Source organism: Labrus mixtus, chromosome 22 (genome assembly GCF_963584025.1).
Source record: "Labrus mixtus chromosome 22, fLabMix1.1, whole genome shotgun sequence".
Taxonomy (NCBI): Eukaryota; Metazoa; Chordata; class Actinopteri; order Labriformes; family Labridae; genus Labrus; species Labrus mixtus.
The window spans coordinates 13,193,345-13,220,963 of record NC_083633.1 but is presented as its reverse complement, the minus strand read 5'-3'; the positions used below and the strand labels follow the sequence as shown (position 1 = coordinate 13,220,963).

The 27,619-nt window shown below is 39.7% G+C and overlaps 1 long non-coding RNA gene across 1 annotated transcript in view; it reads right to left on the bottom strand.

Moving 5' to 3' along the window:
• Window positions 1-12,793, bottom strand: part of LOC132956552 (uncharacterized) — a 13,343-nt gene extending 550 nt beyond the window's left edge. Inside the window, exons 1-2 of the long non-coding RNA XR_009666042.1 lie at window positions 11,342-12,793; window positions 9,397-9,501 (exon numbers count right to left, since the gene is read on the bottom strand). This is a non-coding gene — a long non-coding RNA (uncharacterized LOC132956552). The remainder of the gene's footprint in view (window positions 1-9,396; window positions 9,502-11,341) is intronic.
• Window positions 12,794-27,619: the final 14,826 nt, after the last annotated feature.

Here is a 27,619-nt window from a genome sequence, read left to right as displayed (position 1 = left end):
CCTCTGATACAAATCCACAATTCCACACAATCTCACCCAGCGTTGGTGTAATCCATCTTATTTGATAGCAAAAACACTGTGTGGGAGACCGTCAAACAGAGAGAGAGAGAGAGAGAGATACAGTGGATAAACAGGAATGAAGGGGTGAAGTGGGGGGAAAGAGAAACACAAAAAGGTTGATCTATTTCAGGACTGGTAATCTGTCTAGAACACACAACGTCAGCGCCGCCACATGTGTCTTTACATGTCACCATGACACTGTGAAGGAAATAGCGGTGCACTCAGTGGTAGGGATGAGCTAGAAAGGGAAATAGATCGCAGAAATCGATGGATGCAGGAGCTTTTCTTAGCATGGACTCACTTCACAGAGCTGCTGCACGCATCATGTGGCTGCATCAAGTGTGTGTGTGTGTGTGTGTGTGTGTGTGTGTGTGTGTGTGTGTGTGTGTGTGTGTGTGTGTGTGTTGCAGAAAGACAAAGCAGGGACTTGTGTAGGTGTAATCCAGTCAAACAAAGCTTAGTTTCTGCCTATACTGTACCTGTGGAACATGAATTTCTGTACATTTAGAATTCTTCTGACATTAAAGGAGAGTTGGGTGTGGGTGTGGGTGTGGGTGTGGGTGGGGGGGGGGGGGTTACACGTTGGGTGGCCCAAGGTCGATGTAAGTGAAAGATGAACCTTGAACCTTTGGTATTCTCACATCAAGAACATCATCGCTGGGGCCTGGAGAGAAGAAATGCTAAGAATAAAATGTGGAGCATCTCCCTCGGTGGACGGTCTTTGTAGAAAATAGAGCAAATGAACACAGACTGTGACATTCATCAGAGTGTGACTTTGGCAGGGTTATGATCGCCACCGCTCAACGCCACTGGGTAACTCTGTCTCCTGATTTATGTGGATGCTCTAATAAAGCCTAAAATAATCTGAAATAAATGATTAACACTGTTCCGTTTTTTTTTTTCCTCTTTAACCAATTTATTATATAGACAGTGCAACAAACAAAAGAGGAGAGAAGTAATAAGGGATGTGAACTCGCATTTCCAAAACGATCTGAATCGATTCTCTAGAGCTACGATTCAATATATTAAAAAAAACGATTTGATGCGATTCATTCCAATCCAATACAAATGAATGATTGAATCCAAAGTATTTCTTTACTTTATGTAAATTAGGGGAAAAAATCACAGCCATTTCAAAAAACATGAACTCGTTTTTATTACAGAGACAAGAGACAAGAGACATAGGCCTCCTTACAAACAAATATTCTGTCATTATGTGAATTGTTATCACACACCCATGCTCACAAAAGAAACCCCACAATTTCCCCCTAAATATCACCAATCACCACGCTCGTCACATTCATCCCTCTAATCCACAAATCTGTCTCCATGTGATCAATGTTTTCAAACTTTTTGCCATCCAATTAGCCACGTCCCGGTGACTTCTGTTGAGTCTATTGACCAATGAGAGGCTGTGCACCAAACATTCCACCAACCAAAGATAAAAGTGAGTCAGCAATGATCTCAAAGAGTGTTTTCACTGTTAGATAGTCATCCACGTCTGTTTTTCAGCACTGCACATGAATGTAATGATAGGATATGTAGATTCTCCTTTCACCATTGTAATGCAAACATGTAGTATGAATTAGCATTTCATGGAAATGTACTGTTTCATTCTGATTTCACACATTTAACTTGGCGTCTTGACACAGAAATCTACTGGAGGAGGAGAAAAACAGCTTACTCAGCCAATGGTTGTCTTTGTCAGAGGGATTTTCTTTGTCCCCAAAAATCACAGAAAATTGTAGGCAAAGACTATTTGGACTGGTCAGTACATCTGAGTAACGGGGGAAATCGCAGGGCATCTCATAATACCATAAGCCATACATGAACCACTATATTTATATCATGTTACAGCTGTGCAGTTCATTTATATCACAAAACAATCAGAGAAACTGGTCACGATATGTGATTAACTGAAGAATGAAAAACTACAGTATCGATATTTTGCACAATTAATCATGAGTCAGGACGATAAATTGTCATATCGATATTTGGTACCATCCCTACAACTGAGTGCAAGCAGTTGGCTTTGTTGAGCGAGTGTAACGTTTTGAGAGAAATAAAGACAAAATATGAGCTTGAAATCATTAAGTCATTCACTCAAACTGAAAGCAGTCTGGACTTACATCTCACAAAATAAGAAACAGTAACAGTATTACAGTATACTGTATTATCAGTAAGAGTAAGAATTTACCATTTCCATAAAGCAACCGCAGATGCAACAAGGAATGTCCGATAATAATTGATACAATCTTCACTATGAGGATAAAAATAAGTAATGCGGTGTGCAGACAGGCAGTCTTCATCTCTCTGTCAGTCTTCTCTTTATACAATAATGCTTCTATGAAATGAGTCGACTGCTGAACGCCAAAGACTGATTCTGATACCCAAATCTGTTTAAGCTGATCCAATCCTGCCTGGCTTTCTCTGCGGATGAGTGAAATATGATGAAGTCATTCACTACAGCCGGTTTCTCTGCTGGATCTCTCAAAAGTCAGACAAGAAAACTATCTCGCTCATCCAGAACCGTAATCCATATTTTCCCCCCCACAATGGTCCTCCTGGACTCGACTGGCTGAAACGCAGTGAACTCAATCCAAACCAATCTTCACAAACAGCCCAGTCGTTAGCTGGCCCCAGATGTTAAAAAAATGCTGTTCATTTGCATATTGTAATGAGGGAGATGATTCACAAGTGAGAGAAGGGCTAAGTGCTTTTTTTTTGTGTGTGTGTCAGTTTTCGTCATCTCCCTCCGAGCTCCAAACTAACTCTCTTTTGTGTTCTTTAATAAGTGTGGATCTCCCGCGGGAGACGAGCCCGCAGACTACACAGCATGCAATCTCGACAGATTAATGCAATTGTGCAAGCGTGCGTGTTTGTAGTGTACGTACTGTGTTTGTATCTAAGATAATGCCTTCAGAGACGAAAGCAGGATGTTTCCTCTGAGAGGCATTTTGTTTTCCAAAGATAACATGGAATTTTCAATGAAAACAAAATTGAATTGAATGGTAGACAGCATTAAATTGATTTTGGAGCTGGTGGGTGAACAGAATACCGGGGTTTTGTTTTATAACATTAAGAACACAAGTCTATTGATTTGACCATTTTTACGTCACCGTTATGCCACATCAGGCAGTAGAACAACCGCTCTGGCTTAAGGCCTCAAATACCATCAAGATTACACACTTTCCTGCTTCTTCCTTTTCTTTCTTTTTTTGAGGGAAGAGGGACAAACAATTAAATTCAACTGATAACATCATTTGTCAAAATTACATTTTAATTCTTTAACTTTAGTTAATCACTGCATACTGACCCTATGTGTTCTATTTCTATGTCAATCTTTCAATTAACTAAAATAGTACACCACTCTAGCCAATAAGAGATATATAAATGGTATACCATCCGATCCTGGTATCAAATTTCAGTCCAATCCCGACTCAAAAAGCTAAATTGGGTATCAGTGACACTGGGCGGATCCATAGGGCCGCTCTTCGAAGCTGATCTAAACAACTCAGTTTATCTTGTGTATTTTTTTAAGCTTATTTTGGGCTTTTTTAAATGCCTATGTTCAGAGATAGGACAGTGGATACAGTCAGAAATAAGTGAGAGAGAGAGTGGGGAATGACATGTGAGAAAAGAGCCACAGGGAGGATTCTAACTGCTTGTGTTATTATTTGTAGTAGTAGTATAAACGTATTATCTTTTTCGTGTACATGTTACTTCTGTAAATACACAGTTTATGCTTAGTTGGGTTTATTATAAATAAAGGTTTTCCTGCAGCGAGTAAGGATGTCCTTGATTGGCCCAAAAGTGTTTTCTGCCTCGAGATTCTTTCCAAAGAGTCTTTAAAGCAATTTAAATTTGAACAACACCTTAAAGGTTTGCAGAGGGGGGGGGCATCCCCTCCAGAGGCTAATGCTATATGGGGTCCTTGGCGAGGCAAGGTTTGGGAACCTTTGGCACTTGTTTTGTGATCTTTTTTTTTTCACATTTCATCCTTCTTTTTGTTAATTCTATCAGTCTGATTATCTCTGATTACTCTGTACCGGACCACCCCATCCTGAAATGACATTTATGCATCTTTTATTTTTCAGATATTGTATTGTTATCACATCTTAACATGATTAGAAAATTGAAAATGTAAATGACGTTCCAGAGAGGGGTCAAAAACTTCCTGGAGGTTCAAATGCAGCTAACATGGACGGATGAGCAGAAGGCATTTTGTCCTTCTTTTAAAGTACCATATGCCCGAATATGGGACAGTAAATCAACCTGGCTGCACTCATTCAAACAACGTTTTATCCTGACCCTGGCATTCAGAGAGTGAATGAAAGCCATCTCCCTAATAAGGACGGAACATTGTTCCCGGCTCTCTGGAGGGCATGCTGCTTCTCTGCCTCGATGAAAAGATGCTACCTTGGCAGACGACGACGCAAGCTTCTTTTTTAGACTCTGCTGCCGTCACTCGATTATGCACTCCCTTTTCAGTGAAGGTTCTTTGTAAAGCTTCAGCCATAATGCAACACATTCATCCTGCTCTGCTTTGAAGGGAATGCAGTCATTTCTGTGTGAGTGTTTTTTTTATTTTTTTTATTTCATCATCCGTCATGGTAGATTCAGGTGACTGTCTCTTATATGAAGACAAAGCGGTGTTGACTTCTCTCCACCTCTATTCAAGGGCGTGTTGTCGACTATCATTGGCGAGTTTTAACAAACACATCTCCCCTGGGATGGACTTTTTTAGAGTAGTTGTCCTCAGCATTGGAAATTCATAAGTGGGTATGGTGAATGACGTGCAATGCTATACAAACATGACAGTTTACAGCTTTGAGTCAACATTTATAGAAAGAGTCAGCTGTGGAGATGCATGATGCTTTACATTCGTGCTCTGTTGAGTTTACTTAATGATGAAGACAATGTTATCTATCCTCAAAGACAAACAGGAAGTGACTGGTTAATGTGTACAGTATGTGCGTAATATGTTATGTTTGATTTAACTACAGCTTAAACCTTAAAATAAAACAAATGATACGATCGGTGTTGCATTAAAGACCACCTCAACCAAGAGCGAGATATGACCAAATCAACAGCGTATTGAGACCAAGACTCTAAGGGACTGCTACAAATTCAAGAATAAGATCAAACCAGACTGAGACAAAGTCAAGACAAGACCCCGGGTGCAAACACACATTACATGGATTTGTGTAAACCAATGAGGCTATTCATATAGATTGTAATCCACATTCAGTTTCATAGTCATATACAGTCAAATCTACAGCACTGTGTGTATCTTTAAGTGAACAGCTACAAAAGTGTTGTAAAAATAGAGGTATATTTCAAGGGTGGGAATGATCTATTGTTTGCTGTTGTCAAACGCATTTCACCAAAATTCAATTAACCATCATTAATCTTCACCTTTTGCATGCGTTTAGTATCTGCCCAAACAGTTTTTCCAACACTAAAAATCAGACTCATCTTCAGAAAATGTATTTTCACTTAAAAGGTTATATGTCCCTTTCTTTTTAAATATCGGACAATTACTTTTGAGAATGTTTTTAGTGAGGCAAACTCTCCTTTGAATGAACTTTCAAAAATTGTCTGATGTAACACTCCTTGTGTTTTATCAAACCAAAATGTAACTTTTCACCACATTCTGGACTCTCAATAGCTATTCAAATACAGAAACAGTGTACATAATAGGAAACTGGACTTTTTGTATTAAGAAGTACTGTTCGATGATGCACAGGAATTTGACTGATTTCCCTGCAGTCATGTTCTTGGCTGGCTGTTAAGTGAATTCCTGAGTCCTCTTCGTCTACAAAGAAGACAAGACTGAGAAGAAATGTAGTCGAGTCCTGATGAGGACAAGTTCTTCAAAAATGTCTCTAGAGAAGGCTGCTACTGCATTTGTTTATGATTCATTAAAGTTCATTTAAAGTTCATATTCACTCTTCAATACACTCCAAAAAACCCATTCTGATAAAGACATAGCAAGCCGTGACTATATTATGAAAGAACAGGTTGAAGCATTAATCATTTTGAACGTAAGTTGCCCAGTGGAGTGAGGTCATGAACAAGGACTTCTTTTGAAAAGTGTTTCTTTTCAGTGTTCATTTAACCACTACTTGTACTCCAAACCCATACGCCAATGAAAACCACACATGCCAAGCAACAACATATAAATAGAAATCTTGCATCATCAAGACATTGCAGGGAGGGGCAATTCAAATAGGTATATACTGTTTCCATGGTAAAATAAAATAAGAAGCAGCACCCTGAGTTGTAAGACTGACAGCTGCACAGATATGTGACTTAGTATTATTTACGGCTTTCTAGTAAACACCAATTGATTTGATTACATGCTGCCATTGTTTTCTGTCATCAAGATAACAATTAATGAGAAAAGCACACACTCCAGAGCCTGGTGTGCTCACTGTGCATTTCAGTGTATTTGTGGCTCTATCAATAGCAAAGTGCTCCATGCTTCTACCTCTAAACACTCATTTATACTCTCAGTGAGACTCCCCCGCCTCACACAGAGCTCTCTGATGGACCATCAGCCCCCTATCGATGGTCACGAAGCTACTTTAAATGCTAAAGAAAGGCTAACAACCACAATATTAACATGTCCTCCAAATACATTTTCATTCAAAATACAGGCTTAAACCCACAGTATGTAAATTCTGCAACCAGAGGGGCTCTCAATCGAGACAATGACAAAAGGTGACTTCGAGGCAGGTGGGGCATCATGGGAGTGATTATTTTTTGCTACTCCACCTATACCCCCTGATGAAAACGAAGCGCCTGACAGCCCTAATCGTGATCAACATCAATAGGCTCCCCGCTATCTGAGAAATCTTTAAACAGCCTGTATTTTCTTCAGGAAAAAATTGTGTAGGAAATGTTTTTGCAGCCTGGATTATATTTACCTGCAACATTTTTTGTTTTGTTTTTTTGGTAAGTGCAGAAAGGTGGTCGGGGTGGATGAAGGGACTCTTGGTGACAAGGTTGTTTTGCCCCCCTACAGTCTAGGACCCATACATGATAAAGGGGGAGTAGCAGAGAGAACTCCCATGATTCCCCGCTTGCCTCGACTTCATCTTTTCTTGTTTTGTTATTGTTTTGATTGAGCGCCCCCCTTGGCGGCGGATTTGACATACTGTGCGTTTAAAGAGACAGGAATTCTGCATTGCAGAATAATAAAACAAACCGCAGTAATCTAAATCTCTATCAGTCAAACAATCAATTGTTGCAGCTCTACTCGATACATTTGCAACTGATGTTTATTGAAAACCCTTCCTCATTTTTTATGTATATAAAAAAAATCCTTGTTCCTTAGGGACTCAGGATTAAATGACCTTATGTATAGTGTGACCAATTAAATTGTTGTTGATTTCCCTGAGGTTGACCTTATTCACTATGTGGTGTTTTACATATCTCTTATTACACACTTAATGCCAGAGAATCCTCTGTGTATGCAGATTTTTAGTGAAGTCATGGGTCATTATGGGAGCACAAACACAAAAACACACTGATTACAAGTAAGCCTACACCATGAGCTTAAGACTGAGAGGTGTATTCTTTTTAACAGTATTTTTTTTGGACTCTCCAGGTTTAATTACCGGTGCCTAATGCCTGCTATTTATTATGCATCTATTTCTGTTAATTAGCATTAATCAAACACTATGAGGGGAGATTATGTGGAGCCAACAGAGCGCAGTGTTGTTTATCTCAGTGCTGAGATAAAGGAGAAGCATTTCAGTGGAAAATGTGAAAAGTAAAGCAGACGCAGCGGTGGGAAAGAGTCATGAGTGGAATAACACAAGTGGGAAAAGTTGAGCTGGCTTTTCAGGACAGAGAAAGAGCAAGCTGATCCAGTGTGCGGAGCATAAAAACGGCCCTTTGTTGTTACCCAGCTCACATGTTTATTAATTTTGGCATCATGGCCGAGAGGTCAGCAGAGGTGTGTTTACACAAATTCCCCAATTCCCATAATGCGATGCGGGCCATCAGATACCATCATCGGCTTGTTTGCTACAATTAGCATAAAATTATATCATCTACGTTTTTGAAGTGCCTTTGAAACTTCGTTTGCATAGCTGAAATGCTTCGTTTGAATGCATTGTTTAAACACTCAGGCGACCTTTGGATGACCTCAAACATTCAGTCTAAGAACTGCTGATGTGACCTTTGAGCTTTCGGGTGGACAAGGGCAGATCTGAAGCAGCTTCACCTGACTAAACCCCCCCCCCCCCCCCCAACCACCACCACCACCACCACCACCACCCACCCCCATTGCAGAGATGTAGCACAATGGTTATTTTGGACAAATGTCACCCCTCCCTGCAGCAGCCGATCGTGTCACCCTTCCTCCCTCCACCCCCACCTGAGTTCAGCGTGAGGTACTCGCATCCCAGTTGGATTCACTTCCTCAACCCCCGGTGGCATTAAACACCTCACACCTGTTTGCATGTTTAGCTTCAAAGTGGGCATCAAGTTTCAATTTGCAAACATGAAGAACAAAGTCTACATGCATGCATTACACGTCTTACTAAATACATGAACAAGCCTTAACACACACACACACACACACACAATCTTGTAGCACCATCTTTTTTTCAAATGTCATATGTGAAGTGCCCGCATCCCGGAGACAATGAGGGGTATAAGGTTTCCTGGCAAGACTTAGCAGCAACCAAACTTAGAACTGACTCCCTAAGGATGTCGGTATGTGTGTGTGTGTGTGTGTGTGTGTGTGTGTGTGTGTGTGTGTGTGTGTGTGTGTGTGTGTGTGTGTGTGTGTGTGTGGATAGGTGAGAGATATACACCAAACAGTAAAATTAGCTTCTTGCCAGCAGTCTCTTGACAGAATGTTCCAGTTATATAATTCATGTGTTCCAGAAGTTGTACGTATGTTGTTGAGAGTAAAATATTTTTGCAATGACTGAATGAGGGTTGTTTTTTTTTTTGTTTTTTTTAATGCTGTCAGCGATTCCGTTTCCATTTTTTGGAACAACTAGTAAGAGTTTTTTTCTTCAAGTTCTTACAGCTACAATGATACTTCAGGAGTTTCCAAAATCAACAACAATCTTTAGAGTATGAAATTATTTTGAAGTCCTCAAACATTACCGTACAAAGGCATATTTTCAGCACATATGTCAGTGGGTCCAACTTCTGAAAGTGTTGTGTAAAAGGTGAATATGAACATTCCTAGATTGTCTTTAAGCCTTTTCCAACCGCCAACCACTGCAACGTTCAATTTCAATACAAAGACCAAAGAGCAGGTAAGCTCACAAGGTCACTAAATGCAAAAAGAAGAAAATCTTCGCATACCTTTGGGATAAGTTGAATGGGATTTCTGTTGAAGCTTTGGCTTTCTTCTTATTTTAGGCACCACACCAAACTCCTACATCATCCTACAAGAGTCTCATGTTTGACCTGTAAGACAAAAAGTAATCAGCCTTTATTAAACTCCAGCTCTTGTAAGAACATTAAAACAATTCAAGCCAACGACTTCTGAGTGTTTCAAGTGCATTCATCATCATGTCATCATTATTTTTAAGTGTCTTGTTAAACTGTTTTAAGTCATGGGATGTCCTGAAATACAGAAACAAGCTGCTCATAATAAACTAAGCTCATGTCAGTAATTGAAGATCACTTATATTACAAAGGTTATCTTGGTTTTAAGGAAACACAGACTTCAATTTTAGGTTCATTATACTCAACATACACAGAGAAACAGGCAAAACCAACTAAGGCAAAAGGTGCAAGGTTAACAAATGAAAGACTGGCTTCACACAAACACTGCTGTAAAGTGCCAACAGGGTGTTTTTTTTTGTCACCACAGATCCATATTTTCAAACCCAAGATGTTCTGAGGTCAAAACATTGATTCTTCCAGTGACAATAATGGCCAATTTGTGGAAATTATTGCAGTGCTTTGTAAAAGCTTTCCATTAATTTGAAACAGCTGAGGCAGTATAAAACACAGGCAATTTTGCTTGACTGCTACCTGACAGCTCAGTCTGTAGGGACCTGGGTTGGGAACCGGAGGGTCGCCGGCTCAAGTCCCGGTGCGGACCAAGCATGGAAGTTGGTCTGGTAGCTGGAGAGGTGCCAGATCACTTCCTGAGCATTGCCGAGGTGCCCTTGAGCAAGGCACCAAACCCCCTCCCCACCACCAGCCCAGGAGCGCCCGCCGTGGGCCGCCCCGTCACCCTGACATCCCTCCATCAGTGCATGTTCATAGGATCCTGTTTGTGCATGTGTGTGTTCACGATTTACAGAGTGTAAAAACTGAAATTTCCCCTTGGGGGGATCAATAAAGTAAATCTTAATCTTAATTATTCTGCATTCTACCATATCTTATATCTATGCACCCTGGTGACACAAAGAGCTCATAAGAATGTTTCTAGGCAAACCAGTCACGAATGCAACTTGATATAATTAAATGTTATTAAGGATCAAAACAGAACCACATAAGGCTTCAAATTGCTATTATACTACTGGTAGAGATAGGCAATGTGTGGATGCTACAATTTAATGACTTTTCAAATCGCACATACCAGGACACAACACACCTCTTTGTAGCAGTACAAGACCCTCTATCTCTCTGATCAGAATGATTAGATCACACCAGAACTCCATGATGACGGCTTTTAAACTAAAACTCAAAAAAGCCCAATCACCCAGGCAGGGTCACACGTAGCAAGCACTCAGAGTCAGAGGCTTGTACATGACATCAATCTCTTGGAATATTATGCAATGTACAAAACATAAAGAGTGCAAAAGCTGTAGTTTATTTCATGAAATGACGTGTATGCATGTACAGCTTAGGGGTCATGTCAACAATTACAACATGTCAGCATTTATATCCACTTAATGCTGTGACTGCCATTCCTAGCAATAATTTTAAAGCATTAAGAACTACAGCAGCTCTTTTTAAACCGGTCAGTTTAAGCAGTTTTGTGAGATTCTCAATCAATTTAGTTATGTCAGTATGTTTTATTTTTAATGGGAAATACATCAAGCAGCTCCCACAAAAACGAAGGCTTGCATAGCCTGCTGTGGAGAATGTTCCTCGTAAAACAAGCAATATATTAAATTGAATTGTAAACCTTTATTACAGGCTGCAACACACATTTGAATGCTCGCTGCAGCCTTGCAGGTAAAGTGGCACTCGTGTGATAAAAGCTACTTTTCAAAGTCATGTGGTATTCCATGAGAATATGTTAGAAACATATCAGCTTAAATATAGCTCACTTAATCATTGCACTCACCGGACACCCTGTTGCTCTCTCTGCCTCTGTCCTCTTGTCTCTCTGCTCCTCTACAAGTACCGGCTTCTCTGCACCTAATGAAGAGTTGAATAAAAACAAAAAGGTTTGGGGAATATAAGTTGTTCATTTTCTGGGTGTTCTTGATGAATCTACATATACAGGGACAGAAGAGGAAACAACACAATGCAATGATAATTATGCTGGTTTCCTTTAATTAGCACCAGAAAACGTATTTTAAAATCATAACTTGTATTTCTTTTTTTTAAATAAAGATGCATCCTGATATTTCTCATACATTTGTTGAAAAAATGCCACCTTCACGTTAATATTAATCCACTGTTGTGTAATGACTAGCTTCACTCAGTGACTACGGAGGCTGTTCAGTTATTTATTATTCATGATCCTTAATTTTAACGATGATTTAATTGCTCTCACATTGAGATTGATTGCATTCTCTGTGCTTTGAATAAAATTAAAATATATTCTCACTATATTATAATTACACATTTTTTTTTGTTATCTGTTGAAGTGCTCTTGTAGGCCTATGTCTATTTTGCATCTAATAAAAAACACACAATTTTGGACTATGTTTTGTCTTTCATTGCTTTGTAGTTTGATGTATTAATTTATTTACATTTAATTTATTTTGTATACTGATGCCAAAAACATGTATTTTGTTAACATATTTATTGTGGATCTTTACATTTTTTTGGTACTGGGACACATCAGATTATTTGTCATATCTCATCTTATCTGTTCTGTATCAGTGTTTTTTTTCTATCCCTAAGAGAGCGTTTGCATGTGTTTTAAAAGAGACATGCAGTAGAAAAGAGTGGCAGTATACAGTATATTAACACTGCAGTGGGTTATGACAGTTTCTGTGTGCCTTAGGGAAGACGTCACTGGCACTATACAGTTAGTCTCCATGTACAGTCACATGTGTCTGACCACGTGAGAAGAAAAATGTAAGATGAAGTCGTCAATAAAACTGCAGATAATTTTAGCAGCACTGAAGCATAAATCAATTGGGAGTACAAGAGCGTATTGATTGCAGGCTCATGTCTGGATACAATTATTATCGACAATCGACATGTTACATGAGAAACGTGATGGGGCGACCAAAGTAGAAATTGCCTCATTTACTTTACTGTCTGGATCTCTGGTTTACTTTACTTGTCCCAAAAATATAGTGAGAACGATCTGATGAATCGCTGTCCTTCTCATTCCCTGTAGAGAGGGAAAAAAAAGAATAAGACTAGGGCAGAGAGAGACAGAGCACAGGGCAAAGAGTGCGGCAGTGGCTAAAAATAACCCCTTGTGTAGGCTATATATGTGTGTGTGTGTGTGTGTGTGTGTGTGTGTGTGTGTGTGTGTGTGTGTGTGTGTGTGTGTGTGTGTGTGTGTGTGTGTGTGTGTGTGTGTGTGTGTGTGTGTGAAAATGAGTAATCAGAGTCAATCCTTCTTTCTAACTGAACACACAAATCACAAACACATTTGAATACCACTATTAATATCCCCCATCCCTTAACACAGGCGTGTGTGCGCTGATCACACTGACTCTCCTGTGGTGGCTGCTGCCCATGCTATGCATGTCCTCCTCCACAGGGCATTTCACCGCACTCTCTGGAACCAGAAGAGACAAGACCCCATGTTCAGACTTGGGTGGGGGTTAGGCTTCCAGCTCAGACAGAATTAACCAACTCTTGCTCTCGTTTCTATTTCTCCCTCCACCCTCATTCATTTCCCCCAAATCCAGAACAGAATTAATTTCCCTGAGAGTTTGAAATTAGAAAATTAACCTTGTATGAACTTATGTGCTTCACTAATTTTGGTTTTGTGTGTCTGCTGGGGCGCCTCAGACACAGCAACATGCCACGGCAGATGGTGCAACACACAGGCAGCCTCTGTCAACACAAGAGAACAGGCAGAAGCTCAAAAGGACATATAGTCACGGAGGAAGAGGAGGCAATCAGGTGAGAGCAGGAACAAGTGTCATTTGTGGTTGAGTCACAGCGCCACCATGTGGTTGCCCATGTACCGCCTCCAGGATCTGCAGAGGGGGGGAAAAAAACGTGTCATTGATTTTCCACACAGTCAACAAAAGGTTTTTTTTTGTTTTTCGCTTTGCAATCCATGCAGGGTAAATACACAGCCTCCCATAGTAATTTATCCAAAATACACACATGCATACACGGTCACACGCTCATAAGTAAATCCCTGCAGAGCTCTACCTGGCAACGGCATACAAACAGGAATTATTTTCCCTTTCTGTCTCACACAAAACAACACCTCAAACCCCTGAATCTGTGTGTGTCTATTTGTCTCTGCATATAAAATATAAAAAGTGATGAATAAAACAACTTAAACTGTAATCCGAATATGTCCTGTTTACAAGAGTCATCCTGTTGTTTAGCAAACTCAGTGAGCACAGTGAGGAATTTGTTTTGTGAGCTGTGCAGATTAATCAGCATAAATTAAGTCACCCACCAAACACAGCCATGTTGCCATTTTTTGGTGTCCACATCTATATTTTTTTTTCAACAATAATCCCTGTGTGGGTGGCTTGGCTGGCCAAAGGCGCCTATTATGTGGCTATGACGTCCATCGTTTTGATTCCAGACCAGGGACCTTTGTCACATGTAATTTGCCTCTCCTTTGCTCTATGCTGCTAATTAACACAAATTAGAGAATTACAAAAAAATTAAATAGTTTTTAAACCTCATCTACAATCACAACCTTTAGATAAGGTCCAGAGGAATCATTAGGAACACACTGTCAAAATTAGATTTTTACAACAGTTTTGCTTACTGCTATCTGAAACTTCGGGCTAAATGTTAACCACAGCATGCTAACAGACTCAAATTGACAATGCTAACATTGTGTTGTTTATCAGGTAGATAGTTAACCATGTACAGCATGCTAGTTTAGCTTGAAAACATGCTAGCATTTGCTAACTAGCACTACACACAACGGTGTGGGATTTCTGTTTGTAGTTTTGAATGTAGGCTTATTCACCATGAACTTTGTCTTTAAGGGTTTTTTATTTCAAACGTTACACAATGACAAATAAACATGTGTGTAGTCTACACAATTTTAATGGCCAGCCTTTGAGACAATTATACACAACAATTGCAAAGATTTGTGCAACACTTTGTGTCCTGTAGCTGTTGAGATTTTTCTCTTGACCAATGACAGGCCAACCATTATATCGATTCACAGCTACAAACATAATACTCTTACCTCTCAGTCCTTCATAAATTCACATTTGAGCAGCATGCCTGGCAGCGAGGCAGACACAGAAGATTTGCTAATGACAGAGATGAGATAAATCACGGAGATCGTGAGGGGGAAGACTTCTTTCCTTCACAAACACAAGCTTATGCAATGGGTGTCATCTCCATTTCACTACCCTCTGCCCTTCAGACACACATTAATGCATGCTGAAACTAAGAGGGGACATGGAAGGTAAATGCCAACCCAAGGCAATTTCACAGTCTTTTCTCTTCACACACAGGATAAATTGACTCTGTCTGCAGAGCCACATCTGATAGTATTAGATCTTCATCTTGCTTATTATTAGAAAAAAAATCACTATAAAATATATTGCATTGCCTCCAGTAGCCTGCTGTTGGCATAGACCCAAACGGTTAGCTCAGCCTAGCTCAAACAGTGCTAACCACTATTGCTAGGCTGAAGGAGAAAGTTGCCATTCAATCCTCACAAGAATTTTCCCACTGAAGAAATGGAGAACGTTCACTATTGAGTTTTTTATGTGCCGGTGGCCAGGCATTGTTTTTCTCTGGACAGAACTATTATATAGGCTAGCTGTTTAAGTAGCCTCTATGTGTTAACAGAAGCTAACCGTTTCTGGCTGGAATGTCTTTTTTGATACACAGATCAATTAATAAACTAGTGGTGATTTTTGTTTAGAATACCAAACAAATAAATGTTTAATCAGTCAATATTGGAGGCACTATAGCAGAATCTCCAGACAGAGCTAACCCAATAGACCAACTGTTTCTTTACTTAACCGAGCTCACTGTTCAGAAACATATTATCTAATCAATGCAAATAGAATATTTAACAAAGGGGGTAATGGCTCCTGAAGAATGATAATGTAAGTGGGGACAGTTGAAGAAAGACGACAAAGCGAGCAGAGAGAGCATCGAAAAACACTTCCAAGGCTGCGTCTTCTGAGTGAAATGTCCTTGCTGGGACTTAAAAATGTTCTTAGATGACAAACTAAATTGACTGAATTTCAAGAGCTAAGCTGAAAGAGATGATAGAAGCAACCACTGGACATGATTAGTGTGAGTCAGGTCTGTCACGACAGAAAGGATGAAACAACCACTTACTCCTTTGCCTTACAGAAATGTTTAAGGTTACAGTTCTTTAAGTTTTTTGTTCAACCTACTTGAATTGCAAGATAGTGAGGGCCATACTACAAAGTAAGTTCTTAAGTAAAGTTATATTGAAGAAAAAGTAGCTGAGGTTACACAATTGAGGTGTAAACAGCTCAACACTGTTCAGGAACAACCAAAAGTGGAATAGTTTAATGGACGCTTTAACCACCAGCTCCTTGACAGATTGTGGCAGCTCCTTTCTATTCCTGGAAAGAGAGCAATTACCCTGATGGACGAATGAGGGAAAAATTGAAGGAAAGAAAGGACTGTTTGTTCTGCCTGGGAATGGGAGAAGGAGTGGGGATGAATATAGTTTGTGTGGTTGAGAGAACGTATAAGCATTGACGGATTAGAGATGATTTCACAGAAATTGACCATGTAAGAGTCTTTCAACATGTGGAAGAAAATAGGAAGCAAAATGTCAATCCTTTGCAAATTCTGTCCATTTCTTGATGAGTAGGAGGATGGAATTTGAAAACAGACTGTGCACCCACATGTCCTTGTCTACTGTTTTGTTCATTTAATAACTGACCTTTCACAAATATGGGAAAATAAATGAGTTGTGACATTCAACTAAGCTCATGCCTCCACCTCCAACGCTAATCATAACCACTTTAGATAGACAAACACAAGGATGGTTGAAGGGGCTGGTTGTTTATGAGTGTCTTTTTGGCCCAGAGAGCCATATCATTTGCATAATGATGGGTGGAAAATATGTTTGTTAAAGGGAACAGACTAATTGGGATATGACAGAGCGATATTAGCAAAGAATGTGAGATTTTACCCTGGAGTGAAAAAAAAAAAAAACCCTGTTATCTCGTATAAATGATCCAAATAGTTGTAAATTAAATCCAAACATAACATCATGAATCTTTTAACGTTCATCCACTTTCCTTAATATGTTTACTCTTCAATAAACAGCAGCTGTGTAGTTAATTCAAGTTGCACTGTGTCCAATCTGAGGGGTTTATAAGTTGAGGTGAGTGAATCAGCAATGTTTCACATGACATGGCATTCCAGCATTCACAATGACGACTAAACAATGAGCAATATAAACTGTCTGGGCCTAATCTGAGCAAATGGAAAAGGAAACGCAAAATGTAAACAGTCAAAATCCACTCAAGCTACCCTCAAGCCAGAAAAACCTGTTCCTGATTACAACAGACTGCAGACCAAGTCATAAAGTACTACAGTAAGAACTGAAGCCTGCCACTCAACTTTATGACTTCAATGCACAGGCTAATTTAGTTAAGGTGCTATTGTTCGCATTAATAAGTCCCTCATTTACTTTTGCTGTAATTATTACTTTTTTTATATATATATTCTTGAGCTTTTAATGCCTTTATTTGAGAGACAGGAAAGTGGATAGAGTTGGAAATAAAGGGAGATTTCATTGGGCCAAGCCAAATGATAGCTGATTCGCGATTTTCCTCTGTTTTCAGTCCTTATGCTAAGCTAAGCTAAGTGGCTCTAGCTGGTTCCTTTGATTGAACAGAAAAATTAACAGAGTGGTGCCTATTTGTTCTAGACGTAGAATAATACGTCATGTTATATTTACAAAAAAAGAAAACATTCTACCTCCGCTAACGCTGAAGTTCTTCAGATATCAAAAGCAGAAAATCGGTCTACTTGAATACTCCTCTTAGTCTAACAAACTGCCAGAAAGATATTCATCCATACAGAGTTTTCTCTTTTTGTCAAACTTGTTCAATTTCTTTAACAGGCCTGGTAGAACTAAATGTGCCATCAATGTTAATTAACTACCTCACTTAAGAGCTTTTCTCACTGTTATTCCCTTAATTACTTTACTTGATTAAGTATTCAAAATGCTGCTCAAATCCATTAAGCAGACTCATAGATGATTCTAGTGCCAGCTCACTCAGTGTACTCTGCAAGGTGAAGAGAGGGTCTGAACTGCTAAATCATGATGTAAATAATGTTTGGGCTCTTTGGTGCCGTGGCTCAAGGACACCTTTCAATAACCAGTCCATTGTCGGCTTCTTCCACCGACCACTTCTTTCCTCTCCAGCTGATACTTCCCTTCAACCAACGTGCTACACATCCAAATCTTCACCTCCTCATATTCATCTTCCTAATTGGCTAACTAAGGACTTAAAACAGAATTTAGACAACTTTGATTTCATTTTTTTATTGATTTAACATTCAGATATGCCTATAATCTCTTTGATGCATTTTTGATGAGCTTTTTGGCCTTCTCCTACACCATCTGTATTTCTTACATGTAAAGGTCGTGCCTTTTTACCTGTTACTGTGGATAAAACATTTTAATTTCATTTCAGTTTTTCTCCAGTCCTAAAGTGGGTAACTAAATAAATGTGAAGCGGGTTAAAGTGGGGTAAACCATGTACTGCATATTCATCCAATCCATTCAATATTATAAGTGCCAAATAATATAAGAATGTACCTCAGGACACTACAGTAAAGCATATATAGACATAATTCTTTGTTAATCTGTACAGACACCCAACATTTATCCATATGAGATCAAACACTTTGACAACATTGTAAAGAAAAATGTACTTTGAACAAGCAGAAACCTCGAGCAGAACCAGACTCATTGGTGCCATGACTGAATCTGATACATACACAGTATGTATATTTTTAAAGATACTTTGGGCCTCTTTGCCTTTATTAGATAGGACAGCTGAAGAGAGACAGAAAGGTTGAGAGGAGAGAGTGGGAACGACATGCAGCAAAGTGCCGAGCTTGGTTTCAAGAGCACTGCCGCTGCGATGATATAGCCTCTGTACATGGAGCAACACAACCACCCGGCTATCCAGCGCCCCAAAATGTGTATGTTTTTCTGCACCTCACTGATTGTCATGTAGTTGCCTCTCTCCTATTTCTGCTTCATGTGCTGTCTCTCCTATACTTGTTGACAATTCTTCAATATTATATTTCAGTTTGAGCAGACCAGAACAGTTTGTCAGATGAAAAATTGTAACGTTTCATTTGTTGTGACAGATTATCAGGGCTACACAGAAATTGATGACGGACTTTGATACAGATTCAAATCAACAAGTTGACATAGTTCTTTGGGGGTAGGTCAGAGATCTGCCAACGTCTTTGGAGAGAAGATAGATAGACAGAAGGCAAATTATGGCTTAAAGTCTTCAAGTGGTAAAGGTTTGTCTTCATCCACAAGCTGCTGCAGGATTGTTTGTATGCTGCTGCTCTGTCACTTTCCCATTTATTCTCACACATCATCTTTGGAAAGTGAGTCCGTGTGAGTCATCCTTCAGAGAATGTAGCAAAAATCAATTTTATTCTCTTTTTTTTTTTTCTTTCTTTCCTGGCAGCAGTGACGCAGAGTAAGCATGATCTATTCAAACAGCTTTTGTCCCCAAGGTTCACATCGCTCTTGGAGAAACTTGTCCTTTGTTGTTTGGAAGGTTTGGACATTTATTGTTGCCTCTTGAACGTATGTGCATGTATTGATCCCATGTGGCGTTTACTGTCCACACAGAGACGAAGAGCCATCGACGCGAGACATTTATATGTGTCGTATGCATGTGCACGCTTTAACACAGAATTTGAAAGAAAAGTAATCTACCCATGACAGACTAGTGTGTGTTTATGTGTGTGCGACAGTTTGTCTCTATGATTGGCCCTCTCTGCCTGTTTGCACTGAGTGACAAATGGCTGACAGGCGGCATGTCCAGCAGCGGGTGATGGGTGGAGGGGGGAGCGGGCTTGTATCGTCCTTGGCTCTCTCATCATATCGATCGTCCTCCATCTTATTAAGCTCCTGCCAAAACTCACAGCTCGGTATTGACTTGAGCTTATTATACCTCATTTTATCCCAGCAGCACAACAAAGTCCGAACAAAGCAGCTGCCTTCGAGAAGAATCGGCTCAAATGCCTTGAAAAAAACAAGTGTTTTTAATCAAAAGATAGACTGATTTATAGAGAATACTGATCTTCTTTGAGGAGGCCAAATCCACCCAAGACAATTTATTCACTGAGAAAAAGACGTAATTAGTATTGATAGAAACTACTACAGCTTTTGTTCAGTTTGGAATTTAAGTCGAGTAAGACAAAATCTATGCTACAACGTGCATCAAGCAAAACGTGAATGAATGAAAGTTTGAGGACCACTGATTCAGAGCATAGGTTCCCAAAACGTTTGGTTATTGGAGCCTTTCAATGACACCAACCTGCGACCTGTTCGACTGAAAAGTGACTTTGTTTTTCTTGGCTCTTTTTTAAGTAAATCAGGACCCCTTGGTGTTTTCAGCGACTCTGATTCAGACCCCAAAGTCTGTGACTACGAGACAACCAACAAAACTATTTTTTGAGGCATTGCAGGACACAACATGGGAAGGACATCAGACTAACTTAAAGCTCCCGTTAGGACTTTTTAGCTGGTTATTAGAGATTGAAGATTAAGATTAAGATTGAAATGAATACTCACAATATGACTTAGAAAACCAGACCATCAATAAGAAGACTCATTATTCCTATAGCATTATTTTTAATGTCTCTAACCAATGCCAGTGGGAAGTTGTCATGAAATGCCTTTTACAACACAATGCAGAAACAACCTTTGTTTACAATTTCCACCGCAAGATCAGATCAGACGCCCTTTTCAGAGTGCAACTCCACAACGGCGCTGCGACGAAGCTCTGCAGTCTTTACGCCTGAAGACACTCATATTGACTCTGCAGCCGTGTAATATTGTTTTCCCGATCAATGAATGAACATTGGTTGACGGAATTGCAGAAGAGCGGGAGAGCGCGGCACAGCGGGAGCTCCTCGTACGCTCATAGTTCGACGTGCACACACACAGCGCTGTTCTCCCCTGCTGTCTCTGCCAATCCCGTCTTCATATTGAAGGATAAACGTCACAGGGCGTGAATATTGGCCTTGAAACAGCAGTCTGAATAGGACTAGAGGAGAGATAGGATGTACCATTTTGTCCACAGGGGGCGCCAAAATTGACTGAAAGTTCCTCACAGAAGCTTTAACAAGTAAATTGCACAAATCTTATCAAGTTACAGATCTTTTCATTCTGATATTGATGTTGTGCACAACACTATTTTAAATCTTGACTGCTTCACCTTTCCCTCATTCAAATCAAGAGACAAATGTTGTAGGGTGTCATTTTTCTAAAAATCTTTTTTTAGCCTGAACAGTGATTAGAAGCTATGCCACAAGCTTCTTTGTTATCAAATGTTATTTACCATCACTCTACCATCACAGTGATGGGATGACATGCAGTCATCATATGGGACATATAGGCTGTTATTAGCTTACAGAACTATGAGGGACTCATTTTAGTAAATAGATGGCTCCGCTAGGAACAACACTGCTAGGTCTCAGAGCATTGCTGCCAACTTGTATCCACCAAGCTCCATAGATGGGTAACTTAAGAGTTGTAGGTTTGCATTTGGAGCGTAGAATATAGAAGAAATGGACGTTGTATTTTCATTTTTAGAGTTGGTGTCTTCAGCCTTACCAGAGGTCGAAGTTACTTCAAGAGTCGTGAGACATAATCTGTACACTGAACCATAAAATCACGGGTCTATAGAGTCCAGAGAGGCAGAGGTGATTTTATAAATGTTCACAGCTGCTGAGAGAGTTCTGTATCTACAGGCTAAGCTCAAAGTTAAATTGTTGGAGTTGACATGCTGTGCAGGTACGAACTCAACCATCTGTTGTTTACACTCTGCTGCCCTCGACAATATGTGACAATGACACAGCTGCGTCTAACTCCGCGGTGACATGGACAGCGGGAACAATGAGCGCTGCCTCTGATCTCTTCTTCACTTTTCAACACTTTTATCGAAGTGGTGATGATAATGATTTCTTCTCGCTTATCTAAATGACAGAGGAGGGTGTAATAAAAGAGCACAGCTGCGAGTCATTATAGTTTTGCATTAAAAACAACAAACTTCATTTTCCTGTCCTGCCTTTGAAAACACGACTAATCATCACTTCTAGAGACGGAACATAAATCATGAGAGGCACCTGTTGCGGTTGAAGCACTTCATGGTGTGCTGACAAAGGTTAATGAAAGTCATAATAAAACTTAAAGAGAAGCCTGAAGAGAGGGATTCATTACAGACACTTAACTGTCAAAACACTCGCTTAAACAACTTATCTAAATTCATCTGTGTAGGTTGGAACAGGGTTACAAACTACTATGAGATTTAACAGCAATGTTGTGCCAAAAAATGTAATTGGAAAAGCATAAAAGAGGCAATTACCCCTTGTAAATCCAGAGTTATTCAACGTCTTGTCAGGAACAAGTTTCCAGAGTTCAAACAAACATCATTTCTCTTGCAGATGACGATATTTTTGGGCAGTAACAAGCAGTGCTGGAAGGAGTGTTAAAAAATATACCACCTAGGTTATGGTCGGACAGAGGGGGAAAAGCTGACACCACAGCGAGAGAAAGAAGCATTACTGAGCCAATAAGGAGTTAAGATGCAGTCTCATAGAGTCTACATTAAAGAATACATCACAGATATTTGGAAGCAATATAAACTGCAGCACAGCCTCAGCCTTCAAATGCACTTTAAAGCAAAAAGAGTATATGCACACAGGGCAATGTTGCTAGGCAACACAGTAGGTTGTGCAGTTCTTATCATCCATCATTGAGTGTGTTGATGTACTCACCTGTCTGAAAGGCATTCTGTCAGTTCTGTCGATACAAAGCCATCCTCGGTCTAGTTTGGTTGAACTTCTGGGGTTGATATTGTCTTCATAGCAGGATCTTAACAGTCCAATCAGCCTCTTCAGTCTACTGTGCTCCTCCAATCTACAAACATTTTGAGCTGAAACACGCTGTTCAGCTTTTACGGGGGGAAAAGGAAAAAGTATAGCCAAACAAAGAGACCTCACTTACATCATGAAAGGTACAACTTTCTTGAACACACGATTCAGTGTTGGAGGATTAATCATTAGCACGTTAGCAAACCCAGAATGCAACATTGTGGGTGTGTCTGATTTTGTTCACTTAGCGTGCTAGCAGGGTGGTGCAAAAAATAAACATCCAATGTGAGCTCACTCAAATTAAAAATAAATAAAAACACATTCAAACTCTTTCCATTTGAATGTTTGTCTTTTCAAGGCTCAAGAGAACTACAATCATAAACTACAGAAAGATGATACTGCGTCACACATATAAGCAGAATATTTGTATTCTTCTGTCTAATGTCAAACATGCTAATACTTACATATGAAAACCAATAAGCATAAGAATGTTTCAACAACAAATATTTACAAGATGTTGGTTTTTATAATCCACTGTTTATCCTCCCTCTTAACGTCATCCACCAATCAGCAGCCGACCAGCTGACCTCCTAACCTCTTATGAAACACAGTCTGACATTAGAAACCAGCAGTCAGACTATAATGTAGTGATGTATCAGTTTAGATTGACAGCCCAGTGTGTGTGTGTGTGTGTATGTGTGTGGGAAAGAGAGAGAGAGAGAGAGAGAGAGAATGGATGAGTCACACTTGCCATTTGCACTGTGCTCCCAAATTAGCACAGGAGTGATCAATGAGAACAAGATCAAGGAACGAGATGCCAGCTGTGTGTATTTTGATTAAACAACTATAATGCAGTACACAAAAACACCACCAAAAAAGGTACATAATGTTAATGATAAAGAAAGAGCAGAGACATTATGCAAATCCTATCAGTGTCTCATCACTGTCTTTATTGTCCCACAAGGGGAAATTGGATTTTTACCAGGTAAAACAGTAAAATAAAGACTAAATTAAAAAATCAGACAACACTACACAATGTTAAACAATATAAAACATGTCAGTAAAATCAGTCAAGAGCTTATACCAGAATGAATATGTTTAACTAAGTTATTAAAAGTGCAATGCAAAGGCGTGCAAAAGTGCAATTAAAGTGTAAAAAGAGCAACCTAAGGGCTAATTGCTATTTAATATATTAATTGGACTGGGGACAATAGAAAAAACGTACTTTTTAAATGCATGTGTATTGGTAAGAATGTCTTTGGTAAGTCAGGCGATGAAGCACTGTATTGGTATCTTTATGTAGGATGTATGTCTCTGCCAAAATGGTTTTGGATTGGTCTCGGGGTGATTTAAACCACACCAAACTCTAACTAAAGCAAGCTGGTGTTCATCTAATCTCTGTTTAAAAGCACGGAAAGGGAAGACAATTAAAAGAGGCTTTGTTGAAGTTAGCTTCGCTCTGAGGTGCATGCTCATGTGTCAAACTGAATCCCACTCTCAGTATAAAGCAGGTTTGTCTGTTTGTGTCCTTGACATAGTTAGAGGACTGTCACCACACGCCGCAAATTCCAGCCCTGGACACAGCGTCAGTGTCACTCTCTTCGCTACCTGCCCCATTCCCTGAAACTGCTGGGTCAACGGCCCTTAATGTCCTCTGCCCAGCCTCTGCAGACAAGCAAAGTGAAATGGGGGAATGTGGACAGAAATAGATGTGGCACAAACCTCCCTCAGTTTTTTGCCTTGAATGGGTTTGACTAATGAGGCAGTATGGCAGAGGGGTTAAGTCCCAAAGGGCGTACAGGATAACTTCAGCGCCCCCTTCTCCTTGCCCTATTTTTTTTCTTTTCATGCTCGTGTGTGCCTGTCTGAGTGTGCTTTAATGTGAGTGAAATGCTTACCTCGGGCTGGGCATGGTTAGTTTTCTCTATTTGGGTCACAACGCTCTAATGGATGACTAAAGTAGGACCAGCACACTGTCTTATATTAATGACCCTTATATTTGCAGGGAGAGAGAAAATGCATACTGGAAAAAAACAACAACATTAACCCCATAAATTAGTGAAGAAGTCGACTTATTTGACCTAAAGATAAACTGGTGACGTAAATCTTGGAGAAACAAGGCTGCTAACCACAAGGAATTTTTATTCAATCCCAGACAGACTCGATAATGTGAACTCCAAACTGCTTCACTAGAGCTGCTTGGGGCGCACTCACACTAGAGCAATGTGAGTGGGACTTGGGGGGGGGGGGGGGGGCAATGGTGCTTCGGCATGGTACAGGGCAGCTGGGTTCTAGAAGAGAAAATACATGCCGGGAAAATAATCCTGACAAACAAATATTAGGAAAAACAAAAAGCTTGAGTTGCTCATGGAATTTGGGACACAGCGAAAGTTAAGAAGAAAAGAAAATTAAAAAAACATATCCCTTATGCATGACACATATGTGTTAAAATAAAAGCAATAATTCAGACAACAACTAAGAATATTTCTAGGTGCTTGTATAAAGATTGTTGTGTGTGCACATGGCTCTACATGTACCCAGACTGCAGTCAGGGTTAGATGTTCCCTTAAGTAATATGATTGTTTGTATGTCTGTTATCACCCTGTGTGTCAGGAAGTTAACATGACCACCTGACCTTAACATGACATGACCTTTTTTTAAATTCTTACAGTTTATTCAGATTCCCTGAGCAGAGCGCTGCAGTTATGTAATCTGGAAATCAATTTGGCGCTAATTGTTTGCCAAATACAAAAAAAAAATGGTGTTAATGTTTTTTTAGGCTAAGGCTTTGTGTTCATAGAGGGTGTTTACATTTTCAATATAACGTGTCAGTGGCTAAACATATCAGAGCTAGCACTATGGGTATAATGTTGAGAACGTTTACCTACATGCGTCATTCATTTCAGGGAAGAAAAAAAAAAAAGATTTCCTGAAACCACAAGATGGCTGCAGTGACAATCCTTCTGCTGCCACCTGCTGTACAGGAAAATACCTACACTCTGATCCGTTTTTAGATCAACTGAAGGACGGTTTGGTGTGTTAAAAAAATTGTCCAACAACATGTAGATTCAACATTTGTGTTTCTTATCTCCAAAGCCGAGTTGCTCTAATTTTCCCAGGATGTTGTTGACTGTATGTTTTCCAAAGAACATTTAAATAAGGGTGCTTAAGCCAGGGTGTAAAGCCTATTGACGCCCAATTGAACCAAAGCGTTTACATGACAAGGATATGCTCTTAATGCTAATCATTCTGATGATTACTCACCAACATCCCAGCCCCCCCCCCCCTCCCCATGTTCCCGTCAGAAAACACTTTGAAGTCCTACTCATGAGTGGGAAAATGCTGGAATATTTACACTTTAGTCACTTCTCTCAACAAACAATCTCTGCCAGAATTCCTTATCGTGGGAGTGCATGAAATTGCTGCTGCTTCCTTTGTTTTGATTCATGTGAGCAACTCCTCCAATCTGATTTCCTCAGTGCGGGTCATCAAATTAGCACCCTAAAAACATGTCAGCATGGACAGAGAGATAGTTTTCAGCTTTTTTTTTTGTTGCCTTCATGTTAGGTACAGAAGAGGACTTGGAGGATGAAGATAACCCCTTAATTCCCTCCTCACCCATACTGTAACCTGACATTCATCCTCGATGTGTTTTCACGCTTTTAAGCAGGGCATGAAGTCACACAAACACACTTGCTCACACCCAAGATTCTTTTAACAGCTTCAGTTAAACGGAGGCCACGTCCAAAGTCAGGTCAGAAGCAAATCTTTTGGCCAGTTGCCCTCTCTCTTCAAGTGGAGCTAAGTGCCCAAACATTCCCCCCAGCAGGCTGAAAACGACTCCTTCCAGAAAGAAAATAATAATCCAGCGATGTCTGGGGAAACGTTTCCTCTAGCGATCCTGAAGTCAGACTGTGCTGGAGCTGACAATAATTACATGTCATCACATTACAGTCATCTGCTTTGAGTAGTTCAGAAATTACAAATGTAGTCAAACAATTGGTCTACCGAGAAATTGACTTTTTAAATACAGAGGACCTGATGTGTTTTACTCCCTAGCTAAAGATTTCCAGTTGAGACACACGACAAGAAAACAAGGGACGGACACAAGTCTTCCAGCAGGACATTTTGGCTTCATGCTCAGAATGTTAACTAGTTATTATTCCATCTGTATTGTCTTGATCAATTCAAAGACATAATTACAACAGTTTCTGTTTTGGACTGTTGCATCACATTCATGCCACAAATGAAACCCTGTGGAAGAAAATAGGCAATTCAAAAAAAAAAAAAAAAACTTGTTTTAGATATTCTTCTCTGCTTTTGTATGACATAAGATGAATTCACCTCTTTGGGTGTTAAGAGGAGAATTACCGGCACTCTTTATCAGAAGTGTGAGCAGCTGATGGTTGGACACAGTTAATAATTGGTTTAGTAATTTAAGATAGGACATGTGGGAAGTTTGAACAAAGTGCAACACTATCTTGATTATGAGGTGTTACATTTCATTTTCCCTTGGAAGCTTCAGTCAATAAGAATTAGAGAAAAACACACCAGAGACCGGTATTTTTTATTTATTTAGATAGTTGTGTTAAATGATAACCCCAACACACAAAATCTGCCATATTGAGAAAAAGGATCATATTCTCCCCACAGTGATAATAGAAATAGTTGGAAATATGACCTTGAGTTGTTTTCCTGTCCATAGCCAATTTCTATCATCTATGATTTGCACCATTTTCCACTCAAAACACTAGAGTAAAATTATACTGTATATCCTTAAACCATTACATTGATTATCAGATATTGATCTAAATTCTTTTTTAGATAATCATAGGATCTGTTAACTGAAGTCATCACAATAAATATAAGTGAAATAGACAGCTGGAGAAGTTTCACAAAAATAAACTATTGTTTTAAATGACCTCATTGACACAGCATGAACGAGATAATACCTGAACTAATCTAACACCGATCGACGCTCACGCTGTGGCAGCCAACACAGGGGATCCATTAATCAACCTGCAGCAGTCCCGTCTGATATCCTGCCAACAGTATCCACACACACACTGCTCCCCCAGGTGTAATTGCTGACCATCACACTGGACAGGTTTACCACAGGGTGAGTCTCACAGATTGA